The sequence below is a fragment of the Phoenix dactylifera genome, chromosome 14 (genome assembly GCF_009389715.1).
Source record: "Phoenix dactylifera cultivar Barhee BC4 chromosome 14, palm_55x_up_171113_PBpolish2nd_filt_p, whole genome shotgun sequence".
Taxonomy (NCBI): Eukaryota; Viridiplantae; Streptophyta; class Magnoliopsida; order Arecales; family Arecaceae; genus Phoenix; species Phoenix dactylifera.
This window is the reverse complement of record NC_052405.1, coordinates 14,436,061-14,451,167: the sequence shown is the minus strand read 5'-3', so window position 1 is coordinate 14,451,167 and position 15,107 is coordinate 14,436,061. Positions and strand designations below refer to the sequence as shown.

The following is a 15,107-nucleotide window of genomic DNA, read 5'->3' as shown; positions in this document are numbered from 1 at the left end:
GATTAAATAAAAAAGAAATGCGGTACTCCAGAAGTTCGATCTTCATGTTCTGAGGATGACCGAGGTTATTATGATCCATAGGATGGCTGGTGTATTGCGCAGGCTATGTAATTATAGGGCTACCAGCAATTGGTAAATAGTAATTGCAATTCTTTCAATCGGATTAACTCGGACCTTTCAAAAAATAATAATAAATAATAGAATTTCGGAAGCAGGATTCTAAGCCTTTCACTTTTATTAAAAAAAATAACATATCATCTATTTATGCTAGTGAGTTTTGAGTTCCAAATCTGAATGAAATTCTTCTCTAGTTAATAAAAGGGAAGTGCAAGGTAATACCCTTTTTTACTTTCTCCTAATCATGTATACAAAATTATGGTACAAGGCCCTTAAGGTTGGATTCCTCTTCTAGTTGAAATATTTTTTTTCTAAAATAAAAAATAGTGAATATTTTCAAATTAGGATAGAAGTTAGATCTCGACTCCATCTACTTAGCATTTTGTTGCATCATTATTTTCCTCCAGGATTAGAACTTATAGCCTCCCGAAGTCTTGGTTCATGATTGAGTACTCAATATGGTGAATCTTCCTCCAAATCTATCTGATCATCCAAATCTATTTGAACTGGCCAAGATGGCCAACAGTGGGTATAATAAATCCTCGCTGATCACTGATCCTAAATACCATCATGTATCTCACTTGATCTCAAAATGAAAAATTTTTGTTTTCTGGTGCAAACTAGATTGCACTTTAACGAGAGATGAACTTGAAAATGAGTGCAAGATTTAATTAATTTTAGGTTCATTCGAGCCAATAGTCAAACGTATATCAACCTATAAAAGATTAATCACAAATGTAGAGAAATTCCTAGTCCACAAAAATGTACTGCTTATTTTCAAGTCTAATATCTTGTTAATGGATAATCGAGTTATAAGCAATACCTAATTCCAAATATTGTTCCATTATTAATGTTTACTAAATTAAAAAAGTGTTAATTGAAAAATGCTTGGAGGCCTTTATGATTATCCTGTATGAACCTTCAAGAGCATTATAACCACCATTTCTAGGGTATGAAAATCTAATATCTTCTCCATGGCAAATTGTATGGCATTTGAGGATCAAACTACTACTACTTAATGAAATGAATGATTATGTAACTCTTTTATTATCCAAGTCCATGCAATGTCTTGGTGTGCCTCTTTTTCTTCATTTTTAATTTTTTTAAGCTTCTAATAAATATGCATCAGCATTAGAAATTACGAAGTTGATATTAGGAAATTCTTTCTTTCAGATAGTTGGGTACATTGGTACCACAATGTGTGTATCTCTTCTTGCTCCACCCTAAGCTAAACCCTTTTGATGCTACAAATCCTATCAATCAATTCTTTGGATGCATCTAATATCCTTTGATAACCAATGCAGTGTTTAATAGGTAGTATATAACACATGGCATGGCACATAGCTTCATGATTATACTGCTAGACACAATTTTTTGGCCAGCAAGATAATATTATAGCTTGGCAAGACATCAAAGAAAAATATCACCTACATGGCAAGGTGATTAAAATGGCACCAGGGTCATGGAATAAAATCAAATGCTTGGTAGGTAATAGAGCATCTTTTTAAATATTTTTAAAAATATTTGAAAATAGCAGAGCCATTTTATTTTATAATAAAATTCAAATACATAAGAAACTATTTAGATTTTTTTATCCCTTCAAACTTTATTTTGTAATCAAATGCTATCTAAGGCCAGAACAATGCTCTCCCAAATCTGTTTCACCTTAATAGAAATCAAAGTTGATAGCGGCTTTCTAAAAAGTAGGCCTACATGAATTTTTATCCTTGCAATGGGGGATTTCTAACATGACCTGCTAGTCTAAATGATAGTAAAATCTTTTTAGAAAGGAGAAACCATAATGAACCATGGTAATGGGATAAATAAGTGATTTTACATCACCAACCCACTAAAACAAAAGAGTTCTGCATTCATCCAAGCTCGTTAGTGGAGAGAACTTGCTCTTTGATTCATTTTTTCTGAAAACAAGTATTTTTATGAGAAAAGAATTGGCAAAATTAGTTGGAACCAACAAATAGCTACTTTATGGCTAGAGCCAGTCAAAAGAGGTCAACTGTAATCCTAGGTTGTAGTTTGAATATAGGCTGGTCAGAGCTAGTGTGAACATAGGTTAACCTTAGCGCATAAAAGCTCATTTCTATAATATGGAGTGAATGTGATTTGGTCTGGGTTAGCCTTTTAGTTAGGCCTCTTTTAAATTGTAATCCAACTCAAGATTAAGTCTAGACCCCCACTACCACCACAACTATGAGTAAATATTGGATTACTTGAAGAATGTGGACATCTAATGATCAATAAGGGAGTTATGTTAATGATTTCTATTAGGTATTCAATAGTGCATGCATCTTTATGGACCAGGCTAGTGTCTTGGTGTAGAATCTCACCGATGACTTATGCAAGTTAGAAAAAATATTAATTTAAAGTATATGTATTTTTTTTTAAAAAAAAGTGTATGTAAGAGAAGTTCCATCTTGTAAGAAATATTTGGACTAGCTATCATTTTTCCCATCCTTGCATATTGGAGAATACATTCAATAGTGAATTTGAAATATTCATCAGTAAAAAGAATTTACAATCTCTATCATATATCAAATGCTTAAGTATTATGTGTGGTTTGTACCACCAAATCATGCTTGAAAAATATTCTCACTTCTTTATATTTTTAAATTTATTTAAGAGACAATCTTTCATCGATCTTTTCTCATAGGTATTGTCTTAAACGACAAAATCAAATTTGTTTATCTCAAATAAAAATTATACTTATGAACCATCAAATTGTATCTAGGGGTGGCAAAATGTGACCCAACCCGCCAACCCAACCCATGTTCGACCCGCCATAAATAGGTTTGGATTTGGCCTAAACAGGTTCGGGTCGTAAACAGGTTGACCCGTTTAACCTGTTTATTAATTGGGTCGGATACGGATTTTAGATGTCTGACCCGTGTAACCCGTTAACCCGTTTACTTTTTGGGCTGATAGACAAGGGCCACAACCCACAAAACCTAGGGTCGGCCCAACTCCCCGCCTCAGCCCGTTTTATTTGCCTCGGCCCAACTCCCCGCGTCAGCCCAATTTCATCGCGTCCGCACAGTCTCCAAGTCACAGTCCGCGACTTCCCGTCTTCTACTCTTCTCCTTAGGGTTAGGACTTAGGGTTTGTGCTGCACCGCCCGAGCTCAATTCGGCTATCCCTCCCTCAGGCCTCAGTCTCTCTCAGAGTCTCTCCTCTCTCCTCCGGACCTCTGCCTCCGCCCTCTCCTCCTCCGTACTGACAACTTTGGCCTCCCTGTCGACGGCGACCGCGGCGGCTTGAGGACCACACTCCACCGTCCGCGACTTCTCCTTAGTTAGGGACTTAGGGTTCGGGTTTGTGCGCCACCCGAGCTCTATTCCCTCCCTCAGTCTCTCTCGAGTCTCTCCCCTCTCCTCTCCTCCAAATTCTTCGCCTCCCGAGCCCTCTCCTCTGGACCTCCGCCCTCTCCTCCCCCATGCCGACAACTTCGGCCTCCCCGTCGACGGCGACCGCGGCGGCTCGACGGGTCCTGGGAACCAAGGTTGAACGGAAGAGCTCATAAAGAGGTCGGATCCTCTACTCTACCGAGGTAAGAAAGATCCATCTATTCTTTTTTCTTCCTTTGATCTTTCGGTCTTTCCTCTCTTCTTCTCTTTCTTTTTGAATGCTGGTAAAACCCCAAGATGCATGTCGTCATGTTATACAAAATCCTGTAGCTTTCTTAGAATGAGAGCGTCACTTTTTTTGGGGAAATAATAGTAAGATTTATGCTTAAAGCTTTGATCCTCTTAGTAAGAGGGGCTTTCTTTGGCCTTAACTTTGATAAGAGTTTCCGAAGATTCATGTTTTTATTATTTTATTTTTTTGCAGTGCGTTTACAGTGATTTTCTAACTATTTTTAACATTATTATTTTGTTTTTTTGCAGTGCATTTACAGTTGTTGGAAAATATAAGCAGTCGAACATCTAAGTATTGGAGATTATTTTGATAAATCTGACTCAGCAAAAGTAAATGCTTTATAACCTAATGGTTTCAACCTCAATGCTTTATATTTCTATTTTCTTTTCAAATTATTTTTTTCTAAATTGGTATTCTGATATAATTTTAAATTATATGATATAGATGGATAAACAATTCGTGAATATAGAGTTAGAGAGTGATGGTGATAGGGCAAATGAATCGACGCCCTTAGGTTCTAATGCAGTTGTATGTGACTCCACACATGGAAAATGTAAAAGAAAATTGACTTCTCCTGTTTATCAATATTATCATATAAATGAAGCAACTAAAAAATGCAAGTGTATAAAGTGTGGTGCAGAATATTCATTTGGTGGTAAGGTTGAGACCGGAAATCTAAAACGTTATTTAGAGAATTGCGGAAAGAACCGTGACATAGGACAGATGATCTTATCACAAGCTCAAGGATCCATATCAATGTGTTCTACTAAGTTTAATCCTGACAAATTTCGTGAATTGCTAACACTTGCAATTATTAAGCATGATCTACCATTTCAATTTGTTGAGTATGAAGGCATTAAATCTTTATTTGCTTATGTTCGTGAGGAGGCCAAGTTAGTATCAAGGAATACTGTAAAGGCTGATTTGTTGAAATTATATAAAAAAGATAAGGAAAAATTAGTACTGTGGCTATATTCAATTCCTTCTAGGATAAGTTTAACTTCGGATTTGTGGACCTCCATTACTACCGATGGCGATTTATGTTTAACTGCCTATTTTATTGATGATGAATGGGTGTTACAAAAGAAAGTTCTTAACTTTCGCTTCATGCCTCCTCCACATAGTGGCATAACTTTATGTGAAATAATTTACAATTTGTTGATTGATTGGGGGATTGAAAAAAAATTGTATTGCATGACTTTAGATAATGCATCCGTAAATGATGTTTTTGTTGACATGCTAAAGATCCAACTTAATTTGAACAATGCACTTTACTCGGATGGTGAGTTCTTTCATGTCTGATGTTGTGATCATATTCTTAACTTAATTGTACAAGAAGGATTAAAGGAGATAGATGAACCCATCTCTAAAATTCGTGAAAGTATTAAATATGTGAGAGGTTCACAAGTTCGGAAACAAAAAATTTTGGAATGTGTTAGACAAGTTTCTTTGGAAAGTAAAAAAGACTTAAGGCAAGATGTTCCTACAAGATGGAATTCAACTTTTTCGATGCTAGATAGTGCTCTCTTTTACCGTCGTGCCTTTCTTCATTTGAAATTAAGTGACTCTAATTACAAGCATTGTCCATCTGAAGAGGAGTGGGGTAAACTTGGGAAGATTAGCAAGTTGTTGAGTGCATTCTATGATGCTACTTAGTATTCTCCGGAGCTAAATATTTTCCTCAAGAGATGCAGAGTGCAGATGCTTTCATACAAAGAATGACACGGCAGATGTATCAAAAATTTGAAAAGTATTGGTCGGATCATAGCTTAATCTTGTCCATGGCAGTTATTTTGGATCCTCGGTACAAATTTCAGTTTGTGGAGTATTGTTATAAGAAGTTGAATGGGTATGGTTCTACTGAGAGCATGCACATCCGTGATTGTATGTTTTCTCTCTTTAATCAGTATATGCTTGCTTCTTCTAAAACTCCAACTGCTATCACATCAACTCATAGAGATATGGAGATCGGTACTTCTTCTGAAACTTCTAAGGCATTTAGAAAAGCAGATGCTTTTAAGGTAATATATTTTTTTTAAAATCTAAAATAAATGTATTGTGCTTGTATATGGTATTGTTTCTTATAAATAACTTATTCCATTTTTTCAATAATGTAGGATTTGATACATTTGAAAGCTTTGGTTTTGCTACTACTGTACAGAAGTCTCAATTGGAATTATATTTGGATGGGCCTAGAGTTGATAGGATATCCAATTTGGATATCCTTGATTTTTGGAAAACCAAGCAGTCTCATTATCCTCAACTATCTCTTATGGCACGTGATATTCTAACTATTCCAATATCTACGGTTGCCTCTGAATCTGCTTTTAGTATTAGTGGGCGAGTACTTGATAAGTATCATAGTGCTCTTAAATCGGATATTGCCGAGGCCTTGATTTGTACTCGAGATTGGGTGTTTGAAAAGAAAGGTATATGTTTTATGAATTATATTTCTATTATTTTTTGAATGAATTTATTATTAATTATTGCAATATTTCAATGTAGATGTTGAGGAGGCCGAGTTTAGATGAGACTGTAGAAGATGTCATAAACTCAAGTTCCTACAATGAAACTCAATCAACTCAATGCTCGGCCAATGTTGAATCTAATTCATAGTGAGATGAATCATGATCATGGATACTCCTTTTTGGTTTTGGTTTAAATATGGATGTTGTTATTGTTTCGCTCTTTTTTTTAGTTTTGCTTTGACTATGGATGGTGTCATTGGATTTATGGAGTTATGGACCTTATGATGGTGGTTATTCAATATTAAGTTGATATTTATAGCTATTTGGTAGTTTCTTATTCAATATATGAATGCTTTATAGAAACTATGAATCTTGCTGTTTTCTTGAAATCATTCTTATGTTATAATGAGACATGTTCATTCTTATGTTATTCAATATAGCTATTTGATAGTTTCTTTTGCTAGATTCTTTTTTTGCACAGGTTGCTATTGTAAGTTTGTAACTTTAGGACAAAGCAAGAAAATTCATCTGGAGATCGAGATTGCCAAGCAAAAGGAAATTCATCTTGATGTATGCAATGCTATTTTTATTTTTATTCAATAATAGTCTAATAGCCATCATCGGAGGGGCAAGAGGTGAAGATATTAGGTGTTCAGTTGGTCTGATGATCTGGGTCTATGATTCTTGGTTGTAGTTCTATTGGCCTGGTTTTGTTTGTTAGGGACGCATGGAGTTGGTGCAGGCAACTGGTACTTGATATTCTTGGTTGTATGCAATGATGTTCAGCTCTTTGCTATTGCTCTCTTGTGCCCGATATGAACTTAATTTGTGATCTGAAGTTGGTGCAGGCAACTGGTACTTGATCTGTTCGATCACATAACTTTTGTCCCCTTATATTGAGGTACCAAACTCTTTTCTCTCCTTATCTTTTCATTAATTTTCTGCCATCTGTTGAAGCAACTTTTTTGCAATACGGGCTCTTTGATTTGTATTAATCAAGTTGTATTAATCAACTTTTTTGCGATACAGGCTCTTTTCTGTGATACGCTGCTGCTTTCTGGGTTATGAAAATGTCGTGTTTTAGCAACCACATTTTTGTCAGTGTTTATATTCTTGTGATTGAAAACTGACTATCTGTTCTCTTCACCATTTCTACAGTAAGTTACAGAGTGATGTTTTGAGGGAAGCAATCTCTCATATTGCAAATGATTCTCGGGAGAAGAAGCGCAATTTTTCTGAAACCATTGAGCTACAAATTGGTCTGAAAAACTATGACCCCCAAAAAGATAAGCATTCCAGTAGATCTTATGTTTACCTAATATAATTTTTAATGGCAAACATCATACAAATAACTTGTCCTATGCATTTGAATTCAGGGCCTGGTTGTTCTTCTATTGGCTATGAAGAGGCAGAGGAACTTGGACCTTTCTTAATACAAAAAGGTGTGCCAGAGCTCAAATTCAACAAGCATTCTTGGAACCGGAGGAATTGCGACTCATCACTCGCCTATACTGGTAAGCTCATCACTTGTAAAGCTCATAAATACATATTATTGATTTAAATAACTTAGGGACAAGATCATTAAACTACATCTGCATTATATTTGTTGATCAACAATGTATGAAGAAAAATGAAAACATCTAGTAGCTCATTTTCATTAACTGCAATTTGCAGCAACAAAATATTATACTAATGCTTGATTATGTCTTCTGCAGACAGAGAAAATAGGGCTTGACTATATAGATGTTGAAGCACTAAAAAAATGAACAAAAACAAGAAGCTGGTCAAAAAGCTTGCTAAGAAGTACCATGCTTTCCCAGCATCAGAGGCAATCATGTATATTGACATTTGTTCTATGTGAAGCAGATTTTCTTTTCGGGCTATTCCATATGTAAATTTGGATGATTTGACTTGTATTCCTTGTCTTTGTAAAGATTAAATGTTTTTTGAATATTGCTGGTATTAGATGAATGAATAAATAACTTGTATTCCTTATGTTCAGCTTTTTGTAAAGATTGAATGCTTTTTTAATGTCAATAATGTTGGGACAAGATTTTTGTAATGTTTTCTATATTTACCTTCTTTTTTTTCTAGTGCTGCTTAATGTATAAAACAGGTTAGGTCGGATTGGATTGGGCTAAGGTCTAAGGCTAAGAGCCTAAGTGGTTAGTGGTTACCTCTTTATTAAACAGGTTTGGTTGGGCAGGTTAAACAGGTCCAAATAGGTTAAACGGGTCGGATTGGGCAGGTTAAACAGGTTGGGTTGGGCAGGTTAAACAGGTTAGGTTGGACAGGTTAAACAGGTTTAAACAGGTTAAACGGGTCAGGTTGGGCAAACAGGTTAAACAGGTCGGGTCGGGTTGGGCAAATAAGTTACCTGTTTATTAAATAAGTTAAACGGATCGGGTCGGGTTACCTATTTAATAAACAGGTCGGATTCAGGTTGTAATTTCTGACCTGTTTAATAAACAGGTCAGGTTTAGGTTTATGATTTTCCGACCCGATCTGTATGTAACCCGACCTGTTTATGTCTGACTCGATCCGATTGCCATCCCTAATTGTATCCCTAGCTATCAAGAAATAACATGATATTTGAGCATCCAATGACATCCATTCATAAGCAAAGTACCATGTGAATTTGTATATGCTCATAATTGTTATTCATTATTAATTCCTATTTAACTAAGGAAAAAACTAGAGACATGTTGAACACATGCCAAAATATGGTTAAAATGGATCTATTCAATAATAAGCTTGTATGTATATTATCCCTCACATTATATATCCCTATCATAAATAGAAAATAAAGTGCAATATATTTAAGCATCTAATGCTAACGATTCCTATGCAAAGTAACACATGCATTAAGATTGCCTACGATTTTTGTGATAAAGAAGAATTAGAAATACATTGAACACATGAGTAAATAGTCACAATGGGTTTGTGTCCAATAAAAGTGTCAGTAAACTCATTACCCGACAAATAATTTGGTAAGTAAGCATACTCCATTTTTGTCTGGTTCTTGTGTTGTAACGGCACCCTTCGTTTCGTTTGTAGTGCAGAAGGGATATATTTTCGATACGAACTCATTGGTTGGATCGGACAGGGAACTTCTATAAAAGATCTTTCCACTCATTCATCATACTCAAAGTCAAAGTCACGGCATGGGGGGAAAGCGCCTCCACTTCAGCGAACAAGTTGCATTCCACACGGACATTGGAAGTCGATGAAGTCGGTCTCTTTCTTCTCATCCAAGATGACTCAAAAGGAGGAGGGGAAGGCTCAGAAATAGGGTCTTTCTAAGCAAGTTGGGTGCTCTCCCTTCACCGCCCCCATGGGGATGGTCTACAGGGTGCATTCAAATATACCCGAGATTTTTATTCATTAACATCTATATAACTAAGGGAAAATCGAGGAACATGTTAAAATATGCAAAGCAATAGAATAATTGCTAAATAGTGGTCCGGTTCATATCGGATTTCACGGTTCAAGGTCCTCATTGTATATTAGTATGTTAAAAGAGTTAATTCATGAATTGGTATGAAAACTTCTTGGTGCTCTGAAATCCCCCTTAAAACTCGCCAGAAGAAACTCCACTCGCACTGCTATTCTAATAGGACATTCAAAGCATACCATCTCTTTAGCCAACAAAACTCACCAAGAAGTAATAAAATTTCCTTTTCTTTTGTGTTTAACAAAGCCCTTTAGAAAAAGAAGCTTATCAAAGCCTATACTTTCCCATTTCTTTAGACATAAAGCAGCACTTGTCTCTTAATAAAGTCTTTATCCTGATGGATGCCTCCAAAGCCTATCCAACCTCTCTATAAAGCAGCACTCCCCAAAGACACCAAACAATCTGCACACATTGAGAAAGAAAGAGAGACAAAGAGAGGAAGAATGATGAAGTTGAGATCAAAGAGGCTCTTCAAGAGAAGCTCTAAATTGAGCAGCAATTCGAGCAGCGTTGTCGCTGGAGGCTGCGGCATGGGTGGCAACATTGAGTGGGAGCTGCAGCCTGGGGGCATGCTAGTTCAGAAGAGAGGGGGAGGAAAGGGTGATGAGGAGGGGTGATCACTGTGAGAGTCTCCACTGGGTTGCATTGGCATGACATCTCCATTGGAGCCACCTCCACATTTGGTAAGAAAATGCTTTAGTTGCTGAGTGTTGCACCATGGAAATTTTCCTGTTGATTTTACTGTATAATGGTATATTGATACAAGGTGCTCCTATCTATGATCTAGCTGAAAATTTTCCACCTCTTTTTTCCCATAAGTATTATATTGCTTTGTCTTAACAACTGTTGCTAACCATCATCATGAGAAATTAAAAATTCTAACTGTCAAAAAATAACAGCAATACAGCACTCTACATATTTTACATACAGCTAACATCAACTTATTCTTATGTTGAAAATTGTAACACTATATTGTTAAGCAACAACAATGGGGACATCATATAGTTGTACAGCTATGATGCATTAAATTGTCATAATATGTGTTTACAACATGATAGAAGCATCGTGATAATATTCTCCAAATTACTTCTAGAATGTAAAATTATTCTCAATTTTTTCCTTATCCAAATGGTTCTCCAAATACTAGTCCAGACTCGGTTTATTCAAGAAATATATTTGTTGTTATTGGTAATGGTGTTTTTACTAGCATTTTTTTTTCTTATTTCTTCGGCACCTACTGTCAAATGTGTACATTAATATATTAATTATCTTATGTGCTTTATTTTTGTCAAAATCTATAGATATCTTTTGTTTTTTGACATTTTTGTACAATCTTCATTTTTTTTTTGGCTCTAAATTTCAAATCTTTATCTTAAGCCTAACATGCTGACCTTGTGACCCTGAAGGTGCCTTAAAATTGTTAGGCAATAGGAGTAAATTTTCTTTGCTGCTAAAAGCCAGATCAACATCCACTTCCTAATTATGAAGCATCTGATAATCCATGGGTGTATGGGGTACTGCAGGGGTGATGAAGATGGTTGTATCCATGGTGATAGGGCTGGAGCTAAGAGAGCAAAGGCTTTTGTTCAGGAGAAAGGAGAGGGAGGATGGAGATCATATCCACATGGTGGGAGTCAGGGACAGGGACAAGGTGCTGCTGTTAGAGGATCCAACCATCAAGGAAATGAAGTTGCGAGCAATGTCAGGAAACCAAGTCATGGGGAGCCCTCGCCACGCCATTATAAAGGTGTAGGCCATGGGGCTTTGTCTTTGTTGCCTTTCGAGCTAACTTCTTGAGAAGGTGCAGGGCCAAAGATTATGCTGCCTCTGCAAGCTTCTAAATGTAATGTGATTTGGAGTTACATGTAAAGTAGAACTCAAGTGGAGATGTTTCAGAGTTGCATTCCATAAATTATGGTTTAATGGAATGAGAACCTCACTTGTTTATTTTCAAGTATCAACATGATACCCGTTTTATGGAAGGCTGAGTTACAGTGGAGATGCTTTATGGTTTTCCCAGGAATAGAGTGACTTATTTAATGATTTTGCTATTCTATCATTTCTATTTTTAGGGAATTGGGATCAGGGGGATGCTAAAGAGGAACTTCTAATGTCTTTTCTTCTTAAAAGAAACTTTTAGTACCAAGCTTTACAACTACTGATAATTATTTTTAGCTTTTAAGTTAGTCATTTAATCACACTAAAGTTTAAAAGCATTTTAAGTTATGCGACAAAGAAAATTATGACCGATTTTCGCTAGCAACATACATGAGGAACTCAACTCAACTAAGTTAGGGTTGGCTATATGAATCTTTTTTCCGCTCTATTTAGAGCCACAATTTCTGAATAATTTATAGATATCAGGTCATTCCTTTTGCTTCATCTCGTACAATTTATAGTCTACCTCTACTTCTTTTTTCTTGTATTTGTATCAAATTATTTTTTCGTACTAATGCATCTCTTGGCCTACGTTGTAGATGTCCAAATCATCTAAGATGTACTCCTCTTAATTTGTTCTCAGTTAGTCTTACCTTTACTTTTTTATGAATAACCTCATTTATTGTTGCATCTTTTCTTTTATCACATGCATTCATCTCAATATCCTTATTTTTGCCATACTCATATGATAATATATTATTTTCAGCTGCCCAATATTTTATCTTATAAAATATAACTAGTCATATGGCTATTTTATAAAAAATTTTCTTTCACTCGGCACGTATCCTCTGATCATAAAATATTCTAGTTGTACTTCTGTATTTTACCCAGCCTACTTTAATTTCATGAATAGCACCTTTTCAATTTTTCTTTTCTTATGAATAATGTTGCCCAAGGTGACAAGCCAAGAGGGGGGGGGGTGAATTGGTTTCTCTTTGATTTTAACTGTCTTACTTATGTTAATTGATGAGTTAGTGAAATAAACAAATCACAATACAAACAACAAGAAGTATAGTGGTTCGGTGCTCTCCTTAGCACCTACGTCCACTCCCCAAGCGACCCCTTGGGAATTCACTATAATCCCGCGGATTACAGTTGGATTGTTTTCCGGGCTCACAATCCAAAAACCTTTACACTTTGGTTTTCCGGGTTCACCAAAAACCTATGTTGGTTTTACGGGCTCACCAACGAACCTATACAATTGGTTTTACGGGTTCACCAACAACCTACGTTGGTTTTACGGGCTTACCAACAACCTATGTTGGTTTTACGGGCTCACCAATGAACCTTTACAATTGGTTTTCCGGGTTCACCAATCAACCTATTCCGTTGGTTTTGCGGGCTAACCAACCAACCTTTACAAGTAGTTTAATAAACAAAGGAAGAAGATTTAAACTCCTAGATGAGCAAATATAACAATATAATCTACAAAGAAGAGTTTAGAGAATATTTATCGCTTGATGTGACTTCTCTCTTCTTTGTCAAGGATGCTTCACTCTTCAAGGATGGATGGAGCTCTTGATGACTCTTTGAATCTGCTCAACCACTTTCTTTTGATTCTTGAATGAAGCACTTGGATGAAGCTTGCCTTGCTAGGGTTCTCTCTTGAATGCACTTGATGTATTTTCCAAAGCTTACTTCCTCTGATGAATACTCCCTCTTAAATACTTCTCCAACCTCCAAATAGTCCTTCCTGACCGTTGGATTGAAGAAACTAGCCGTTTATAGCCGTTGGGAGTCCAAAAAGCATTTCTGCACAACTAGCCGTTATGCTTCTGCCCGTGCTTGGGTCGACTCAACCTGTCCTTGGGTCGACCCAACTTTCACTTGGGTCGACTCAAACATTCCTTGGGTCGACCCTCTCAGAAAACACAGAAACTTGAATTTCAGCCTTCCTTCCCATGGGTCGACCCAACCATTCTTTGGGTCGACTCAAAGTTCACTTGGGTCGACTCAACTTCTTCTTGGGTCGACCCTCTCAGTAATTCCAGAGAACCATTTTCTGTCTGCCTTTCTGTCTTGCCTTTGGGTCGACCCTCTCAGGGTTTGGGTCGACTCAAGCTTGGGTCGACTCAACCACTGTTTGGGTCGACCCTCTCAGTAAATCCAGAGAACATATTTCTTTCATGTTTTGAGGTTCTTGAAGTTTGGGTCGACTCATGCTTACCTTGGGTCGACTCAACCACTGTTTGTCTGTACCAATTTTGCAGAAGTGTGCCAAATGACTTCTTGATGTGCCGGGGTCGACCCAATCATCCTTTGGGTCGACTCAATCTACACTTTGTTGCATCTCAAGGTTAGATTCATTCAAATGAACAAAGACATGTATCTATATCAATTTATACAAAATATACTGAGAGTAATAAACTTGTAAATGAAGTATCGATTTAACTTATAACATACTCTAGATAATCGCTTGTTAATCATCAAAATAACACTATCATCCTCAATCTCCCCCTTTTTGATGATTACAAAATAAAGAGTATGAGCCTATTGATACTTATCTTAAATTCAGTTTTTGAAAGGGTTTAACTTGCTGAATTTCAGCTTTTCATATATAAGAGTGAAGTCTCCCCCTATATCATTTAAATGTTGCCAATTTGACTTTTTGTGTTACTCCCCCTTTCATTTATAATTCATTAATGATGAAACTCCAAAAATTTGAGATAAAACATGAGTTTCAGGTTATGTATCGAGGTGTGAAAGGTGCGTGCCAAATTCTGAAATTTGATATAAATTTTTGAGTTGATCATTTTCATTGTTGCAAATTGCTCCCCCTTGGATGTATATGCTTTCCTATATGATTTTTAATTTGTTTTATAAGTTATTTCTCTTCCTTTCTTTACTTCTCCTCTTATTACTCTATCTTTACTTCTCCCCTTATTACTCTATCTTTACTTCTCCCCCTATTACTCTTTCTTTACTTCTCCCCCTTTTTGTTATCATCAAATAGGTGCATGGGAAAAGACACAATAAAATAACAAACATTCAAACTTCATTGATCAAAATAGGAACATTTTAGTACATTCATGCCAAAAACAAAAGCACAATGTTCCTTAATCAAAGTTTAAGATACATGATAAACACAAAATAAATATGAGAACTAGATACATATCCTAGGCTCTAAACAAGATCGTGAGACTCTTCCGGATCGCTTGGCTACGGCTCTCTTGGGTCCCATTTCTCCAAGATCTTGAAGTAATCTACTGTTTGGAGATGATTGGAGAAGATTTGAGAGTGGGAAATAGGGTTTTCGAAAGAGGACAAAGGGTAAACAGTGCCCTAGATAGCTCACGGGTCCCCCTTTTAACAGTGGGGTCCCGACGTTGGGTCGACTCAAGAATTTTCTTGGGTCGACTCAACGTTGGGTCGACCCTATTCTGGGTTGGGTCGACCCAAGTTCAGAAATTTTTCTTTCTCTTCCTTTTCGCTTCTAAAAAAAATTTTCTTGCTTCCAATCCTTACAAATTCTTTCTGGG

General features: G+C 36.4%; 1 long non-coding RNA gene and 1 pseudogene across 2 annotated transcripts; both read left to right on the top strand.

Annotated features, from left to right (window-relative positions):
* The first annotated feature begins 3,215 nt into the window (after nucleotides 1–3,215).
* LOC113461796 lies at nucleotides 3,216–8,231 on the top strand. Of its 2 annotated transcripts, none has more exons than XR_005514912.1 (6): nucleotides 3,216–3,679; nucleotides 4,017–5,789; nucleotides 5,886–6,197; nucleotides 6,274–7,137; nucleotides 7,395–7,750; nucleotides 7,952–8,231. It is a non-coding gene; the product is annotated as an uncharacterized LOC113461796 (long non-coding RNA). The 2 variants fall into 2 exon arrangements; XR_005514913.1 differs by having other exon boundaries at nucleotides 7,266–7,750.
* Nucleotides 8,232–9,845: 1,614 nt separating this feature from the next.
* LOC120113157 lies at nucleotides 9,846–11,689 on the top strand (annotated as a pseudogene).
* The last annotated feature ends 3,418 nt before the right edge of the window (nucleotides 11,690–15,107 follow it).